Consider the following 4,448-nt stretch of genomic DNA (forward strand, 5'->3'; position numbering starts at 1 on the left):
GCAGACTGACATCATCTCGGAAAACTGAGTCAGGCTATATGCGAGCGTGGTTAGCTCAGAGCTTGCGATAATGATTATTATTCCATACCCGAGCGCTGTTCCTCCGCGGGGCATCATTCTCGAGTTGATCGATTTTCAACGCATCTTTCGGCGGTGATCTGGAATGTACCATGTAATCTGGAATAATGAATATGGGATTGATATTGGCATACAATTATTGCGGACTAATTCATTCGACAAAGTCGAGTTGTACTTGCAGTTCAATAATTTCATTGAAGAAGTCAATTCAAATATGACATCGGGAAGTGATCAATCTGAGATAAAAAATCTTAACAATTGACAAAGTTTTCACACTTTCTTGCTTTATCCTGGAACACCCCTTTCGGGGAACAGCGTGTTTCCTTAAACGCATAGATGTCGTAGCAGTCGTCACTGCATGCAATCACGTATTTTGCTAACGAGATGTTCAGTCCGTCTAGGTTTTGATAATACACGAGGAGGTCAGATGAATTGTTGGCATTGGCGACGTCAGGGATAGAAACTCCAGGAATAATCTGCGGTATCCCGCTGTAATTTGACGAAACGTCAGAAAAAGAGGAACATCACGAATTATATGTTCTTGGAGTTGTGCGTAAACGTGATCAAGTCCTGCGTGTCAGTAGACATCAACGTCGGCTGCCGTCTGCCTTCATTGGATATCTCGAAATCGTCTTCAGTGGCGCAGCATAAGCATAAACTTCCAACACTTCTTCTACGTATGGGGGATAATCCTTGTAACCAGGGTTGCCAACTGTTATTTTCAAAAATCAGGGAAAATGAAAATAAAAATCAGGATAAATCAGGATAGGTTATTTTGGTATGTCCGGAAAGTTTGTGCCGATTTTTAGGAGAACAAAGGCATAGTTTTTTAGACAGATATACATTTATTCAATTTTATGTGCACAGTTATGTTCCACAATCTTTCGCCATGTTTCATACAGCTTAAAAGTTCTATTTTACCAGATCATGTTCACTTTCTCGTCGAAAACTGTTCAAGGTATTTTTTATGCTGTCCAAAGATTCGAAGTTCTTGCCCTTGAATGAATTTTGTAGAAACTTCAAGCTGTGATAATCTGAGGGTGTAATACCGGTTGGTTTGAGAGCTGCTGATATAGCATTTTTCCAAAATAATTTATTGTGTAATTTATTGAGACATGCAGTTTTTCGTTGGCCTGATGAAAATCCATTGAAGGCATTCAATTAAAATTTTGTGGATTTAGATATCCGTATTGTAATTGCTAATTCATTTGACGTATACTGAGGATTACTCTTGATTAACGTCTCGATTCATTCATCATCAACGGCGGCTGAATTTGCTGCGAAAACATAAAGGAACCTTTATCTTCTTTTTTCTACATAATTCTAAGTGGCTAATATTCTTTCCATTATTTCCGTACCCAGTCTATTAAAAATTTTTGTTTTATTACTTTTATTACTTTGTTTTATACCTCAGCAAACTTTCGCTTGTCCTTTTTAGGCATTTCCTTGACATAAGAGAGAAAAAAAGATCTCGCAAAAATATCCTCATTCATTCATACATTCAATTGGCGTAGACGGTTTAATTTTATGGCATTGTGAAACGAAAAACATAATGGATTTTCAGATGGATTAAACGCACTACGCTTTTTAAGCATTCAAATAAATATTGTTACGTAATAATAAATAATAAACGAAACAGAGAGCAATCACTATACGAGGGAGAACCAAAGAGCTTTTTAGGTAGGCTATTCTGACTGCTCTCATTTCCAACCAGTAATTTTTCGACAGAAATCCCGGTATACATCATACGGATCCTTTTCATTGTGATAAAATAAAAAACTAAAAAAATCAGGAAAAATCAGGATCATTTCAGAAAAATCAGGCAAAATCGAGTGTCAGGATGTTAGGATACGAGCCAAAAAGTCTGGGAAATCCTGAAAAATCAGGAAGGTTGGCATCTCTGCTTGTAACAGTTGCCACAACTGTTTTCATAATATTATATTTTTGGACTATTTATTTTCTTATTTATTATTGGTGAACTTATTGTGAATGGTGAATTTATTGAGTGTTGTTTATTTATTTCTAAATTTATTTATTTACAATATTTTTGTGTATATATAATTATTTATTTATTTATTTATATACTTACTAGCTGACACGGCAAACTTCGTCCCGCTCAAAATTTGTTTTTTGCTATCAATACCTTCAAACATTCACGTTTTTTTACTAAGCGTAAGTTCATGGGTCCAATCGCAGAACTGATCATTGATTGATCTTTTAATCGACCCCGTTGAATTTACCTTTTACTATAAATTTCCTAGTACTTCTACCAAAACTCATCATTATAATATCAGATTATTTTCAGACACAATTCTATGTCGAGATTTTTCAACCACTTGCAAATAACGTGTTCTCCGTTACATGGAATAAATGTTTGATACAGAAAATATTATAGAATTGAGACAGCCCGAAATCGGACAATTCCTTCCTCGAGTTTTGCTGTTATCAACACATTCGACAATCCGTTTTTTTTTTGTATAGCTAGAAGAATTGTAGAACATGTGGGAATTTAATTTTCCGAATTTTTCCCTTTTTCCGAAAATTTTCAATTGTCATGTTTGATTGGAATATTGTTGGTTGAAATATGTGTAATATTTTTTTGGTACCTCCTCTCCATTCCAGAAAAGGGAGGGATGTCATACCACCATAGAAACGTTTCTCATACCCTAAAACCCTCACATCCCAAATTGTGCTTGATTAGTTCTCAAGTTATGCAGAAGTTTGTATGTCATCTGTATGGTAGCCCCCCTTAGAGAGGGGGAAGCAGTGTATTCATCATAGAAATGTTTCGTGTCCCCTAAAACCTTCACATGCCAAATTTGCCTCCATTTGCTTGATTAGTTTTCGAGTTATGCAGAAATTTATGTTTCATTTGTATGACAGCCCACCTTTAGAGAGGGGAGAGGAGTGTCTAACCACCATAGAAACATTTATTGCACCCTAAACCCTCCACATGTCAAATTTGGTTCCATTTGCTTGATTAGTTCTCGAGTTATGCAGAAATTTGTCTTTCATTTCTATGGAGTTTGGGGAGGGGAATGAGAAGGTCGTATTCAAGGACGGTTAGTTGGGGCAAGATGCACACAAGGGGATGGGAAATTGTCTTCGCCTGAGCTTGAGCCTTGAATCGCGAGATACCTTGCAGTTTATCTGAGGACTACAATGTTCTTCGACCATTTTGCATTGAACTGTCCGACGTCGCGGAAGCATTGTGCTTTTTGTTCGCGATCGTAATTTGTAAGTTTTCTCTATATAAGGTGGTGCTTTGTGATTATAATTTGAATGAATTTCAGTGTGAGCATTGTTCCTAGCATCCCAAAGAACCGCTTATGTATTAAAGCGAGAAATGAAGCGACAGGTAGTTATTATGATTGGTTCATTTTAATTACGGTAATTTACAAACTTTGCAAAAAAGGAAAATTCCTCTTGGCGAAACCCGACAAGCAAACACGTCGAAGAAAAGTCTGCGCCGTCACCATCGCGCCTCCGAAGAATCCACTGGACAGAACCAACCAGCGGAAATCCGCATCCAGAAAACTACAAGGAGTGAGTGAGGAAATTTGTGTCCTCACCGCACTCCCCAGGTATTGTATAGTTATTGTCCATGTACACATGTGATGTCCCCATAGTTTAAGCAAAGATTCATGTACAAATAAATGTAAAACATGTAAGCTACAGTCCATCCATGAGAATCTGAATTGAATTGTCGTCATTGTATTGTTTATAGGTTAAAAGTCAATATAAATGTGATCCTGTAATTGTCAATTTTATTTAATTAGGATTTCACTTGATCCGTGTTCGAGGTTAATTTACGGATTTTTGTTATTGTTCTGAGCATTTTGTTTCCCAGATGGTCGTGCCAGTCTGGTGGTTTGTTCGTTGAATATTTTCGGTGATTAGAAAACCCTGCGGAGGTTTTCTGTGCTTCTCAGGGTGATTCTTGGTCGTTGATGATTTTCTTGGAATACCCTGCGGGTGTCTTCTGGAAGTCTTCGCTTGCTGCAATTGGTACAGCTCGATCGTTCCCCGATCCTTATAAAAGGACGCAATTTAGGCCTGTGTGACAGGCTGGGCAACGAACGCGGCGATTGGTCCTCGAAAGAGGTGGCGCTCGAGTCAATCGCTTAAAAGAGGTCGGGTGGGAAAGCTAACTTCTTAGCCTTCTTCGAGCTAGCCGTAGGTTCCGGGTTGTCTTTGGAAACCCGGTCCGCTACATCCTCTTACGAGTCTTCAAGTCTAAGCAGTGCTAAACTGCATCCATCCGTAGCATTCTCTCGATCACTCGACAAAAAACTCGACAGCTCAGCATAATTATAATAAGGACGGTTGTTCGGATTATAAACGAGTCTTTGGATAATTTTTTTATCGAA

The sequence above is a fragment of the Toxorhynchites rutilus genome, chromosome 1 (assembly GCF_029784135.1).
Source record: "Toxorhynchites rutilus septentrionalis strain SRP chromosome 1, ASM2978413v1, whole genome shotgun sequence".
NCBI lineage: Eukaryota > Metazoa > Arthropoda > Insecta > Diptera > Culicidae > Toxorhynchites > Toxorhynchites rutilus.